Source organism: Sarcophilus harrisii, chromosome 2 (assembly GCF_902635505.1).
Source record: "Sarcophilus harrisii chromosome 2, mSarHar1.11, whole genome shotgun sequence".
Taxonomy (NCBI): domain Eukaryota; kingdom Metazoa; phylum Chordata; class Mammalia; order Dasyuromorphia; family Dasyuridae; genus Sarcophilus; species Sarcophilus harrisii.
Window position 1 is genome coordinate 633,532,033 of NC_045427.1, and position 15,059 is coordinate 633,547,091.

The 15,059-nt window shown below is 42.5% G+C and overlaps 1 protein-coding gene across 5 annotated transcripts in view; it reads right to left on the reverse strand.

Moving 5' to 3' along the window:
- HK1 (hexokinase 1) overlaps positions 1-15,059 on the reverse strand; it is a 126,154-nt gene that overhangs the window by 67,552 nt on the left and 43,543 nt on the right. The window contains exon 1 of one of the 5 annotated variants that reach the window (XM_023495646.2): positions 3,253-3,273. The exons of the other annotated variants lie outside the window; for them this stretch is intronic. The gene's annotated coding sequence lies outside the window, so the exon portion shown is untranslated. Of the gene's footprint in view, positions 1-3,252; positions 3,274-15,059 lie in introns of those variants that run through there. 5 annotated transcript variants of the gene reach the window in all.

Below are 15,059 nucleotides of genomic sequence, written 5' to 3' on the forward strand. Positions count from 1 at the left end.
ATCATAATTCTAATAGTAGTCATAGTACTTATGTCAGCATCAGGAACGAGGGTGCGGGTGGCCTGTAGCCATCAATGACATGAGAAATGTCACCGGATGCTACTCCCTGGGCTGGACAAAGTAAACACCCTCTTAGTCTAGATCTGACCTCGGAAAATTATTCCTAAAAGCTACATTGGGTAAAAATAAATGCTCTTAATCTGGAATTATGCCCAAAATAAAATAAATGCTCTTGGGTCCTGCTTCCTACTGGATGCAGAATTTCCCAACAGATGAACCCTGGGGTCCGGAAGAAAGGGGCAATTACTCAACAAAGCATTTATTAAGCACAGAGTCATTAGCTCCCATTCTACTGGAGAAGAAAATAGAGACCTACCTATTCAGAAGACATTACATTCAGAAGACATGCAAAATAAATGAGGTAATAATAATGGCCTAGTTTCCAGACACACCAAACCACCACCCAGTTGGGTAGGTCCTGTAATTATCCCCATTTTACAGAGGAAGAAACTGAGGCAGACTTGGCCACTCTGGGGAATGAGAGAGCACTGGCCCTCTTCATCTTACTAGAAGCAGCAGCGCGCGCGAGACCCCCATGGAATCTTGATTCCCGAAGAGAAGAAACATGTCTCCACTGATGACTGCTACTGTTACCATTAGGACAAGCACCAATAACAGATGTAAACAAAAGTGTTTTCTATTTACTAAGAAGCGAGGGGAGGGGGTCGTAGAAGTCTCTTCTCCCAAGGGCTTCCGTTTTCCCCTCTGTGAAATGGGGGGAGCGGGCACATTAATTTCTAAGATGGGCTTGAAAACTAGGATTCTCAAAATGAAACCAAAGCCAACCCAGCCCCATCTGCAGCCGAGTGCCGGCTCCCGGGCCCAGGCCTCCCACTAACAACTCCAACCCGATTGGCTCCACGCTCAGGAACGCACTCGGCTTAAAACTTTCCGGGACCGCCCCGGGTCTCCTGCCTCTCATTTTCCAGCCAAGCAGCCGGATCGGAGCAAGGGAGGAGGGAGGGGCCGAGAAAAACAAGGCCTCCGCCTGCCCCAGAGTGGCCTGAGCATCTAGAGACAGGGTCAGGCTTCCTCCAGTCAGGGACAACAAGAGAACGGGTACTTTTCTCCCTGGGGGGCTTGGGAGGAGGAAAGGCCTTCCTGCCATGGAAAAATCCCCTCCTTTGGGCTTGTAGCCACTGGCCTTCGTGCCTCCGAACCCTGGGTCCCCTCTAATCAAGGAAGCCTTGGAACGAGGGGTCTAACTTGGGAAGAAATTCATGAACCCCTCCCGGGATCCCAGGGATTCGGGGCTTCTGGAAGGGCTAGCTCGGAAAAACCGAGGGGAGGGAAGGAGCTGCAGGGGCTTCAACGCCAGGTGTGGGTGATCCAGCCTCTGCCTGGAACCCTCCAGTGATGGGGACTTCTCAGCCTCCCGGCACCCTCTCACTACGGGATCTCACTTTGGGATAGGGTTAAGGGTTAGCCCTGATTATTTTTTCTCAAAAGGGAGCCTGATTCTGCCCGTCTCTGCTGCCCACCTATTGCTCCGGGGACCCAGCAGCCACAAACCCAACTTTCTCTTTGGCAAACTTGGTGCTTCCAACCCTCCAAGTGCCTCCTCCACAGGAAACATCCCCCAGGCGCCTCCCTGGCTTAACCCGGGATCAGCAGCACCTCCTTACCCACTGCCCTCTTCCAAGGAGCAATCTGAGAGCTGCCTGTTTTACTAGGGGAGCTTCGGAAATGCCTCTGGGAAACTAGCAAACTTCTAATTCCTGCTTGCAGAAAAGGAAACTGAGATCTGAAGGAAATCTGAAATAGCTTTTTAAAAAATCACACCGAGCAGGTCTCCTGTGGATAATGTATAGAAGAAATATATACAGTGTATGGATGGCTGGATGAAAAGACCAAGGGGCAAGGATTCTATTTCCCTCCCTGAGGGGGACATTCCCATAAAGGAGATCCGGGATGCTTACCCCTCGAAATGTGAACTATAAACTCCCTGTTGTTCTACACTGATACTAGCTCAGCCATGTCCTGCGAGCAACATCATTCCCCATTTTACAGAGAAGAGACCCTGGAGGGTTGAGAGAGCAAGGAGGTGTTTGAATCAAGAACTGTCTAAATGCAAGTCCGACTCAGGATTAAAGGACAGATTAGGAAACTAAGGCAGAGAGGGGTAACTTGCCCAAAGTCACACAAGCATGAAAGGACAGAGGCGGGCTTTGAATCCAGGTCTTCCTATCTCTGTATTCTGTCTTTCTGTAACTCAGGCCCGCCCCCGGCTACCTGGGAACACAGCCTCTGTCCTTATGACACGAGCAGAGGGTTAAGGCTTCCTGCTTCCCATGCCCACAGCATCCTGAGATGCTTCGCCCTCTGGCAAGGTCCAGGCCAGTCACAAGCTGTTGGCTCTGCTCCCTCCCCTTTCATGTCCTCCAGGGGAGGAAGGGCAGGCCAGATTTAGTTTTTTAAAGGCACTGACCCCCAACTAGAAGCGCCGCTGCTCTCTCCAACTGGCCCGGCTCCTTTCTCCCCGACTAAGGGCCTGACACCATTTCCTGCTTAAAACAGAAGCTCCTTCCTCTCCCTGCCTCCGTCTCTGCTCAGAACAGCGGAAAGGGTCTTTACCCGGAGAGGGGACGGCCCTGGGGAGTGTGGGACATTCTCAGTTTCATTCTCTCTTTTTAATTTTTTTTTTTTTTTTTTGGTTACAAGGGCCAGATTGACAGATGGAGAGAGGGGAGGAGCATGTTTAAAAGTAAAGGAGATCTTAAAGACAAAAGATATTAACAAGATGTTTTTTTTTTCCTTTATAAGAACAGAAAAGGGAACCCAGCTGAAAGCTGCCAGTTCTCTGAGAATGGGAGAGGAAGGCCCAAAGATTTCTCGCAATAGACTCCTCTCAATCCTAACTGCATTCACATCAGTCTTGACACAAAGAATCTCCCCCTTTCATTCCACAGATGAAGAAATACAGGCACAGAGAGGTAGAATTTGCCCAAGCAGCAGAGTCGGGATTCACACAAGTCTCGAAACTACCCAGATGACACATGCTGTTCCTCTTCCACGTGGGGACACTGCCTCATCAGTGGTTTGAGCTTCTCCTTCCCAGAAGCCACCCAATCTGCCCATTCCCTCCCAGCCAGCACCGCCGCCCCAGGGGCTTCCCCTTGGTGCTTGGAGAATCTTCCCTTCCTGTGTGGGAAGGGCCTTCTTACCACCTTCAAAAGCCAGCAGGCGACTCACCTTCCCCAGGCCATCATCTTCCATGTTTGGCCCCACCTGACTCCACTCACTCCAGGCCTCGGCATCCCCCCTGCATTCGATTCCCCCCCTTAAGCTAAACTACTCTGTCCTAGTGGACATTCGCTACAAAAAAGCGTCCCCTAGCAGTCACAAGTGGGTGCTCCGTGCCCCCAGCTCATGCCTCGGCTACTTCTGTCCATCCAGGACAGGGCCCTGCGTGTGGGGTTCTAGAAATGCTCCAGCAAGGGACATGAGCGAAAAAGCAACCGCCAAACTCTTTCAGGACTTCCCACAGGGCGGGCTCTTTGGAAGGGCTTGTTCCTTCAGATAAGGCTCTGGAGCCTCCTTACTGTGCCCCGCTGCGACCCACTCCGAGGGCCCTGAAATGAACTGCTTTCCTTTACTCCGGCCCTCATTTCCCAGCATCACCGACTTCAGACTTAGAGGTGGACAGGCTCAGAAGCCACAAAATCTAAAGCCAGCCTCTCCCATTTTACAGATGAGAAAACTGGGCAAGAGCATTCCAGACACACACTGGCTTTCCTGACAATAGGGGAGACAAAAAGGTTCAAATCCCAACACCGCCATTTACTTACTACACTGTGATCTTGGCCCAATCCCTGTGCCTCTTCAAGGCTCAGTTTCTTCATCTGTAGAGTGATGGGGGAGCTCCAGGATCCCATCGCACTCTCGGTCCCATGAGGAGGATGTGCCCTTGGGCATTTGTTGGCAGATGCCATTGGAAAACTCAGGATTCTTAATCCCCCAGTACCTCCAGAAATATGAAGTTACCGATCAATCAGTCAACCAGAATTTATTAGGCCTGTCTTGAGCGCCAGTCACTGGTTTAGCACTGGGGGACAAAAGCGAACAAGCCCTGCCCTCACAGAGCTTAAATTCTATCTTGAAAGGTGACGCGTCCATGGATAGGTACATACCACAAAGAATTTGACATCACTAATCTGCTCTCCAATGCTCTCAAGATAAAATGAAAATAAAAATACCCACAGTACTTATCTCAGGGAGTTTCAGGAAGGCTCAAGTGAGATAAGAGAAGTGCTTTGCAAACTTCAAGCACTTGGGGGTTGGAAGGAAAGGCATCTGGACAAAATGGGAATCAGCAAGTTTAGAAAGAGGACCTCTAATGTCCTGACCCAGTCTCTCCAATTGTCCTATTTAGTTATTCTGCCTCAGGTTATAACCTTTCCCTCTTTATATTTGACAAGATAAAGGTTTATCCATTTTAGATGTCATTAGAATATCAGTAACCTCCCTCCATTAGGTTATCCCCACCTAGGTCCTTCTATTGTGTCATTGCTATTATTCTATAAGCTTGCTGCCCAGGTACTTGGGGCTAGATTCTTTGAGATGATAGTCTCCTCTAGCCCTGGGATCAACCATGGATCCATTGGTCCCAGTATTTCTCTTTCACTATTTCACTATAAACTATTTCAATAGTTTAATAAACTATTGAATTGGTCTCTAATCTCTTGACTTGCTCAGTTTCTTCGGCATTACAATAAGAGACGTCTCTGAGGGGAAAAAATTAGGCCTGATATCAGGGAAAACTTCCTAACAATTGGGAGAGGTGGCTATGGTGAGGATTCCTTTCTCATATGGATTGGGCCGGATCGGCCAGTGCCGTTCCTTCCAGTTCTCAGCTTCTGCAATTTCACTCTTTTCTCATCCTGGACATTTTATTGGTACCCTCAGCCTCCTTTCCCTCAAGGATACTTTTGGCCTTCCTCCATGGTTTCTCAAGCCTTTCTACAAAGCCTGACTTGGGGCTGGGAAACCCTTTGAGTTAATTCAAGTTTTAAGTCCAAGACCTTGCAGCCAGGTTACCCTAACCTCTCAGTGGCCTTGACCCAGGGGACAGCAGCCTGCCACCACTGGGGCCCTTGCCCAGGGCCTAGGACAAAGCTGTCACATTGAACCAGCTCAAAATACAGGCGGCTCCTGATCACTCGGGTGAATAGCGATGGAATGTGGTACGGCAGGAAGAACAGGAGCCCTTGGATGTGGACGGCACCCAGGGAGCCATTGAAGCAGCTCACATGCCTCCTCCAGGCTCAGGGAAAGAAAGGGGGGATCGTGCAGAAGTGAAAATTTTACCTCTATTGTAAGATTTATTGCAGGACTGACATGTGCCATGTGCCCTTGGATAGGTCATGTCAAGCTTTCTGGGTTTTTCCATTGGGCAAAACAAGGCTAACAAATACTCTGGCTGATCGGATCTCTTCGATCGATTGATATGATACAGTGGAAAGAGAAATGGATTTAGTGTCAGAAGAAGCAGTTTCCAGATCCGCCTCCCAACCATTTACTATGTTGACCTATAATCCTGCTCAGTCTGTTTCCTCCTCTATAAAATATGGGGCTTGGGATTAGACCAGTCAGTCACTAAAGTCCCTTCCAGATCGAAAGCTCTGATTCTGTAATCCTACTACGTGCTGGGCCTTGTGTGGCACAGATCTAATTCTATGGTTCTCTAAACCTACTATGTGCTGGGCATTGTATTGGGCACAGATATAAATCTATGATCCTATAATCCTACTATGTGCTGGGCATTCTGTTCGACACAGATCCAAATCTATGATCCTGTAATCTTGCTGGTGCTGGGCATTGTGTGGCACACTGATCTATATCTATGATCTACAATCGTACTATAAGATCTATGATCTACAATCGTACTATAAGATCGGAATTGTGCTAGACACTGAAGAGGCAAAGAAAAAATGAAACTATCTCTGTACTCAAAGAGCCTGAACAAGAGATCACGAGACCTTTTGTCATAGCCCAGTTGTATGTAGCTCAGGATAACGGCTGCACAGCTAGAAGGGACTACACAGGCCATCCAGTCTAAATCCCCCTCCCCTGTTTGACAGAAGAGGAAACTGAGACGCTGTGAAGTGATTTGTCCAAGAGCCCTTTTCATTTTATGAAACAGTAGAGGGAGGGAAAAATAAGCATTTTGGGTGAGGCAAAGTCTTAGCATGGGGTAGAGAGCATGGGATTTCAAGTCAGAGGTCTTGCCTCTCCATACAGGTCTGGTACTAATTGCCTCATGGTGACTTGAGCAACCAACTTCACCCTCTTGAACGAGATGAAGTGAGATCTTTCAAGACAGTTGTGAAAATCGATAAGGCTTCTTCTACTTTAGAGTTTGAGTAGGCCTGAAGGACTTTAAGGATTGAGTCAAGGGCATAGCTAAGTCCCCTTCCTGCTATCATCCCATGACATCAGCGTCTCCCAATTTCAGTCAAATATGGGCGAATTGTACTTACTGGTCACGTTCAATTTCTTGGTTAGTTCCCTCGATTAGAATGTAAGATCCTCAGCCAATGAGGATGAGGGTCAGTGATGGGAGGGGGTATTTGCGTTAGGGATTAAAAGTGTTGACTCCCTCCCCCCCACCCCCTATGGCGCTTCCTCCCATCCATTGTCTGCTCTATGGGTGGGATGCCCTTCTCTAGAGACCATATAATAAACTTTGGTTTGCTTCTAGAAATCTCTCCAGCTTTTTTTATTAAAATGGTCACCCCTCACCATTTCTGAACCACACACTCTTGACTAGTTTGTTTTATACTAGGTTGTTTAAAAAAACCCCAACAATTTTATGCCTTATTAAAACTATAAATATATTGCTGACTTGGGGAGGGAAAAAAAGAAGGGTTTTGTAGAGTGAATGTAAAAAATTATCTATGTATATATTTAAAAAATAAAAAGCTATAATTGAAAAAAATAAAAATAATAACTATTACTTTCCTTGCTCCCTCCCTTCTCAACAACAGAACTTCTCTTGGGACAAATTTACAGTTCAGTAAAATGAGGCACATCTAGGCCTCAGTTTTCTCATTTGTAAAGTGAGAGGGCTGGACTAGATGATGGCAAAAGGTCTCTTCCAAATCTAAATAATATGATTCCAAGTCTTACTGTACCTATTTCACAGATGAGGAAACTTGGGCATAAGAGAAATTTAGATGAATTGCTAGAGGCAACACAACTAGGATTCAAGCCCAGAAATCCTGATGCCCAAGATCAGTGCTCAAGATCACCCTCAGAGAAAGGGACCCACACATGCAAAATTGTTTGTAGCAGCCCTTTTTGTAGTGGCAGGAAGCTGGAAATTGAGTGGATGCCCATCAATTGGAGAATGGCTTAATAAGTTATGGTATATGAGTACTATGGATTATTATTCTATAAGAAATAACCAGCAGGATGATTTCAGAAAGGCCTGGAGAGATTACAGGAACTGATGCTGAGTGAAATGAGCAGAACCAGGAGATCACTGTACATGGCAACAAGATTATAGATGATCAGTTCTGATAGAATTCTCTCTTCAAGAATGAGAAGATTCAGACTAGTTCCAATCATCTTGTGATGAAGAGAGCCATTTGCACCCAGAGAGAGAGCAGTGGGAACTGAGTGTGGTTCACAACATAGTATTTTCCCTCTTTTTGTGGTTGGTTGCTTGCATTTTATTTTCTGTCTTTTTTTTTTCCTGTTTGATTTGATTTTTCTTGTGCAGCAAGATAACTATATAAATATGTATACATATATTGGATTTAACATATTTCTACCATGTTTAACGTATAATGAACTAGGGTAGGAGGTGGGGGAAAGGGGGAATTGGAGCATAAGGTTTTTCAATGGTTAATGTTGAAAAATCATCCATGCATATGTTTTGAAAATAAAAAGTTTTAATAAAAAAAAAAAAAAATCACCCTCGGCTCTAAATCTATGATTCAGTATCCCTTGCCATTGTGAAATTTCACAATGGACCCAGGTTCCCCAATTTAAGATTCAGCACACTTTCCATTACACCGTACTGTGAGCCCTTCACATTTCCACTGAGGATCTTTAGGCATACTCTCAATCTTCATGGTGTCTGTATGGGGAGTTCCTACTTCCCAGTCTTAGCGCTCTTGCTTTCTCTGTCACCCCCTCTCCCAATGGGCACTCATGAATCCCATATCCCTTGCCTCCAGTTCCCTCTTTGTTGGTGCAGCAGTCAAAGGGCTTCCTTTCCAAGGCCTAGATTTTTTGTTTTAGGTTAAATATTTTTAAAGAACCTACTATGTGCCAGGCACTGTGCTAAGCACTTTACAAATATTACCTCATATGATCCTCACAACACCCCTGGGTGGGAGGTAGATAATTGCATTACTTCATTTTCTAGATGAGAAAATTGAGGTGAAATGTCTTGCCCAGGGTCACACAGCTAGATTTAAACTCAAGTCTTCCAGGCTCTAACCACTAAACCACCGAGTTGCCTCACACCTCACCATTCTTTCCATAACGCAATGTTCCTCAGTGGACATGCTCACTCTTTTCCCCAATATCTCCCACAAATGGACACAATGAATGGCAAATATAGAAACTCATAAGCAGCTAAGGGAGCTATTGAAGACCTCAAACAGAGAGCACCTCAGCAATCTGTGCTTGGTCTAAGATGCTGTAGCACGGTGGAAAGACATCTGCAATCAGGAAGATTTTTTACCAGCTGTGCATCCTTGGATAATTCACTTTATCCAATTTCCTCATCTGTCAAATGGGGATAACCATATTTGTCATACCCATCCATAGAGGCAACTTGGTGTAGTGGAAAAAGCACTGAACAAAGTCAGCCTCAGTCTCCCTACTTCCTAATATGAACTTAAATTTTTGCATCCTAAGACTTGCTTCCTCAACTCTAAAAATGAAGGCATTGGCTTAGACAGCCCTTCCTGTTCTATATTAACATCCCAATGATCTTAGAAGTTAGGAAAACCTAAGTTCAGGTCCTGGTTTCTGACTGGTCCTCCTTAATCTTAGTGCCTTCCTTCTGGATGTGTGTATGTGTATATAAACACATAAATGTATATATATATATATATATATATATATACCAGAAATATATGTGTGTGTATATATATATGTGTGTGTATATATATATATATATATATATATATATATACACACATATATTTCTGGTACATAGTTGTTTCCATGTTGCCTTTCCCCATTAGACTGTGAGCTCCTAAAAGACAGAGCCTACTTTTTCAATTACAAAAATGTATCTTTACATTTACATTTACATTTTGCCCATATCTAGGGTGGATGTGAGATGATATGTGTAAGAATACCTGGCAAACCTTAAAACGCCGCATAAATGTTCATTATCATTAAGCCTGTGTTATTTACTCATTTTATCAGCTATTTGGATAAAGGCAGGGAAAGCTGCAGATGAAACAAGGTGGGGAGAGATTGTTAACCCAACAGAAGCAAGATATAAAAAGATTTGGAGGGCTGGATCACTGGGCCAAACTGAGTCAGAAAAAGCTACTAGGGAAAAATGGAAAGTCTTACACTTGGGCTAAAAAAACATTAACTTCACAAGTACAAGAGGGGGAGGCATGGTTGGCCAACAGCTCATGCTGAGTCAGTAATGGGGTGTAGAGAAGAAGCATGCACAGTGTCTTAGACTAGAGCTAATAATCTCAGCCCTAATTCTATTATACCCGAAGTACTGGAGGGACTACATTCTAGAAAGATTTAGGATAAGTTAAGAAAATATACTGGAAAAGCCAGCCATAAATGATGAAGAGCCTAGAGTTCTGATTATCTGAGGATCGACTGAAGAATGATGGATGTTTGGTCTGATAAAGACTTGGGGGCAGTTGGAACAGATAGGATATAGGTCTTTATTTTAAGGAAGAAGGCTTGTCTCCCTCACTAGAATATGAGTTCCTTAAAGACAGGAATAATGCTTCTGCCTTTTTCTGTACCTCCAATATAACACAGAGTATCCCAGGGCTGGTACATAAAAATGCTTAATAAATGTTCGTTTTTCTAAAATCATTTCTTAAAGCACAATAGTATTCCATAACAATGATATACCCCAACTTGTTCAGCATCCCATCATTTCAAATTTTTTGCTACTATAGAGAGCCGCTATCAACATTTTTGAACATATATTTAAAAGGGATAGAAGTTGTGCATAATAGATTTGCTATTTCATGGGCAATCTAAGTTCTTAAAGGAAAGGGATATATATATATATATATATATATATATATATATATATTTTTTTTTTTTTTGCCTTTGGTCACTTATTTGTTATATCTCAGATATCAGATATTTTATCAGAAATATTTGATGCAGATTTTTTCCCTCTCCATAGTTTCTTCTTATTCCAGATGCACTGATTTTGTTTCTGCAAAACACTTTAAAATTTTCTATAATCCCATAAACCAACTTAATTGTCTAATTCATAATAGGCATTTAGCAAATGTGTGTTAAAGCAAGTTCAGAACGCGTGGGATTTTTTTTAGGTAAATTGAAGTTTACTAGAGAAACCTGAAAATGGAATAACATATTGGTTGTTCAAATTATATTCTAAAATTGGAGAGAAATTTGGTAGGTTCCCTATTTCCCTGCCTTTTGAATATTTTATTTTCAGCTGCTAGTAGAATCTGTGTTTGGAAACTCCCACTCTCCTTCCCCTCATTCCAGGAACTGACCCATCAATAATTTTTCTTTTTTTATGGAGGTCTATGATTAGGTTTGGCAGGAACTTAGTCACTCTGGTCATCTGGTCTAACTTTATCATTTTCCATCATTGAAGCTCTGGGAGGTTAAGTCTGAAATAGGACTGGTTTAGGTATGGCAATGATGAGTATTTAAAATCAGACTCCAAGAGGCTTTAGACAAGGGAGTCTAAACCTTTTTGGTGATCTGGGCCCCTCTGATAATCAAGTGAAGTTGATAAGCCTCTTCTCAGAAGAATGTTATCAAATCCATAAAATAACATTTTATTTTATGCCTAAGAATGCCTAAGAATACAAAGGAAACAGATTATCGTAAAACAGTCATGAAAATGTATATTAAAAAATTCACAGACACCCACCTTGCCACACCCAGACTAAGAACTTTTCCCTTAAAGAAGTCCTGGTCCAACCATTTCTCACTCAAGGTTAAATAGTTTGAGCCAATGTCACACTGATAGTTCGTGACTCCCTTGGAATGCAGAAAGCTTTTTGCCCATTCAAGGACCGGGAAATAACAATGTGGGTGTGTGCACTTCCTCCAGGGATAGGGAGACAGCTTCTATTTTCAAAGGTTGTACTGCACATTTCATGTTTTAGCTCAGCCTGCCTCCGGATTTAGTCATCCACTCTTTACCCAGAAGTAAGACAGGATTAGAAGTCGCAGAATAAGGCTGGCCTAGAGCAAGAAATACAGAGACATGGACATGGGACAGGAAGACAACAGGTCTTTGTCCTTGTTTTAATTGCCTAAAATGTTTAACGTACTTCTACTAAATACAACTAAGAGGTTTTTCTAGAGATTTTTTTTTTTTACCCATAAAGCTAGGATTATATAAATATTTAATTAGCAGCAGTCAATGGGATTGTTGCTTCTCATAATAGGCACTGTCAACTTAATGCAGTCACACTTTCCAACGAGAGCTCTGTTTGATAAGTTGAATTGGGACCTGGGCTAATTTTATACCAAGCTCAGTGCTGAAACATGAATGAATACACGTAAGGGGAGATTACAAAGGACTGATTTACAGTCACTTTACCAACGTAATCTCCTAGTTTGATGGTAGAAAATGATAAGGTTAGACTAGGTGGCCATGGTAGCTACCTTAATCTACCAAAAAAAATTAAAAAATAAAAAATAAAAATCCACATGTTCTAGGACTCGATTCAACACATATTTACTAAATGCCTACTTTGAATTAGAAGCTATGTTAGGCAATGGGGGTATAGATAATTTTAAAGCCTTCTGTGAAAACTCAATCAATGTAGCTGGAATAAGAAGAAACTATGGAGTGGGGGAAAAATCTTTGCATCAAATTTCCCTGATAAAAGTCTGACATCTGAGATTGCCAATAAATAAGTGACCAAAGACCCCTCCCCCCCCAAAAAAATTCCTTGGCTTTAAGAACTTAAGAGTCTACAAGAATGGGGGAGGGGTGGAAAGAAAGAATTGTTAAAAACAAATATTCTCATAAAGAGAAGAAAGTTTTATTTGTACATTCAGTGAAGCCTCAGAAGCCTTGGATCATACACCATTATTATCCCCAATAAGAAGTTACCTGGGGAAAGGTAACCTCATCTGTCTAGACCCCCATTTCTTTCAGCCAAAAATGGAATGAATAATAATTTCTGTTCTGCCTCCTTCAAAAAGAATTAAGATGCTTAGGATAAAAACTATAGTTCCCCAAATAGATTTTTTATTATTCTAACGCAGAGAAAACATGAACAATTCAAAGTTTTGGGTTTTTTTTAATGTGGCATTTTGGTTAATATGGATGAACTTGCATTTTATAAAATTTTATAAAAGTACCAAGAGCATTTTTCCTTTAATTACCAATAAACCAACCAAAATGTGTCCTAGAGGTAAGAGAAACTGAAATGTTTTAGGAGAGGGAGGGATTGTAGTTCTTGCTTTCATTCCAGGAGCTCATTCTTTTTTAAAATTAGAGCTGATGATAGATTCCTATGCTACTTTTTTTAAAGCTTGCAAAAGCACTTTACATCCGCTGCTTCTCCTCTCCAATACTTAAGGTCAAAGAATCATCCAGAAGAGATCTCAGACTGATGTCATCAATATTATTCTAACTCTTAAAGAGTTTAAATTGAGTCACTCTGAAATTGATGGCATTCTGAGTCTATGTCCCCAAGCTATTTCCACACTGTTTCCCTAAAATGTGGGGCAGAACTAAGGACTAGGAAGGGGGAAGTAGGCTTAATCAAGTTCTATCCCATCATTTTGTGGATAATTTGAACCAGCCCTTCCCCTTTCACATTCTGATACTGACATTAGCACACCCAAGTCAAAAAAAAAAAAAGTGAGAAAAGGAATTTCCCCAAGGTCTTACAGCTAGCTGGTGATAAAAGAACAGGATGAGAAATTTGATTTTCAAAGCCCTGTCTCAGACACTCTAAATGGTGAGCACAAGTGTGAGACTGGCCATCAGAGGACCTGGTTCAAATCCCAGCTCTGCTACTTAATATCTAGAAGGAGATACTTGTTTCCCAAGATGTAAAATAAAGGGTTGGTTTAATAATCAGGGCCACTTGTGTGCTTTTATGACCTATCTCATTTGAATCTCATTGGATGTGCGTCCTAGGGTTCTCCAAAAAAAAAACCAGAAACTTCTCAAGTGGCTGCCGAGTTTTTACCCTGTTCGGCATCTGTTGATAGCCAGTGAGGGCTTTCAATCAGGGGAGAATGGATGATTCTCATGTTCTTCCTGACGTGAAGTGTTCCTGAAATATTTAGAACCTGGGGCTGGTTTGGGTCTGGCCAGTTCTGCCTGAGGCCCCAGACTTACAGGTTTGTAGGAAGAAATGAAACACTTCTCAAAATAGTCAATGACTTTCCTTGAATTTGGGCCAGCTGTTTCATGGCTGGTGATATTTGAAACTGACATAGATGTCTCATGGCTGGAGACAGCTGAAACTGACATGGCTAGGAAAGAGCTGAATCTGGCAAATGTAGATCTCATGGCTAACCTCTCTGGGACCCCGTAGAAATTGACATGGCTTTTTTTTAACGAGAAATTTGAAACTGACACAAGTGTCTTCTCATGACTGGAGAGAGTTGAAACTGACAGCTGGAAGAGAATGAATTGAAACCGACATAGCTGGAAGAGAGTGAGTTGAAACTGACACACTACCCCACTCGGCTTCCTGGACTTCTAGGGATCTACTATGTTACTCTTGGGCAACTAACACTCATACATTCGCCGGTTTTCCTCCCTTTCAAGGAGTCTGGGAGCAAAAGGCTTTTAAAAGCATTTTATCTGATAAGGATTCTGCAGAGTAGGCACCCACTGAGATGCTATCAGAGAGCTGTTTCCCTTTGTTCTCCCTTTGCTTAAGGAAGAGGTCTAGGTCAGCACCAGGCTTCAAACTGTCTCTCCGGCTTCCTTAACTCACACACTAGATCTAAATGTGCATATTTTATTTAGATGTAAAACTGACTGTTATTCCCCTCCCCCACTTTCTAGGTTTGTAATTGGATTTTCCATGGAAGTTTTTTCAATTTTCAAACACAGTCACTTTTAACCTCATTCAAACTCAGGTTTTGCAACTATAAAATGCAGATAAGACTATCTGCAGTACTACCTCCCAGGATTCTTGTGAAGATCAAATTACAGAAAATATGGATAAAATAATAATTTGCATTTTAAATCATTTTGGTTAAAATAATGTTTGCAACTTAACAAGTTATTTCATTTGATCCTCACAATAACACCAGGAGGGAAGTATTATAGTTATACCCATTTTACACAGAATTTAAATGACTTGCCAGTACCCAGCTAGGTGTCAGAAACTGAATTCAATCTCAGGGCTTCTGACTTCCAAGTCCAGCACTAATACCCTATAAATCTGAAAACTCTATAAAGGTCAGTGATTCCGGGATATGAAAAGTTGGCAAAGTTCACAAAATTTGCAAAATACTTTTAAATAATGAAAGAGTTATGTAAATGAAAATTCATAGACTGAGAGCTGAAATGGGAAGCAGCATTGGGTCTGAAGATCCTGGGTTCAAATCCTGCCCCTGATTATTTACCACGTGTGTCCTTTACGAGGGAATAATTGATCTAATGCCACAAGGGACTCATTTAGTCCAACTCTGATTTTAGAAGAGAAGAAACTGAGGCTATACAAGTAGTAATGGTAAAGGGAGGATTCCAACCAAGGTCCCCTGACTTTTAATTGTACTGTAACTTGATGGATCAGAGAGAAAAAAAAAAAGTGAACTGGACTAGTGTTCAGTTCTGGGGAAATTGGTGGAGGGTTGTT